We start from the raw sequence: 531 nt of genomic DNA on the forward strand, positions 1-531 counted from the left end.
TGACAGCTCATTGGCTCATCTGGATTAACCCATATAACTCAAAGATGTTTAATGTGAGATTAGATGGAGAACATTTCATGTCTTTCCACGGATTCTTTATTGGATTCTGGTCTGGACTTTGACTAGGCCATTTTAACATAATAATAATATAAGGTTCTACTGTAATAATAACAACAATAATACTGTAGTAATGATTATACTACATAATCATTATTACATCAGCTACCACTGCTCCAGTCTCTGATCTTCTGAAGTAGGGCTGAAATAATTAATCGGATCAAATGATCAATGAATTATTGAAATAATCATCATCTAATTTACTAATCTATTAATTGTTAACTGGAGTACAGAGGCTCTAAAGCTGATTGTAAAAAGAATATCAACATTTTGCATGCTAAGATAAATAAATAAAATCCTCATCTGTCAAAATGATCCATACAGAACTCCTAAAATGGAAAAGATTTAGTTTCAACTGGTTTCATTTCATTAAAATCTTCTTTAAGGAACCTTTTGCTAACCGATTATTCATCG

Source organism: Cyprinodon variegatus, unplaced genomic scaffold, assembly GCF_000732505.1.
Source record: "Cyprinodon variegatus isolate N-32 unplaced genomic scaffold, C_variegatus-1.0 Scaffold46, whole genome shotgun sequence".
Lineage (NCBI taxonomy): Eukaryota > Metazoa > Chordata > Actinopteri > Cyprinodontiformes > Cyprinodontidae > Cyprinodon > Cyprinodon variegatus.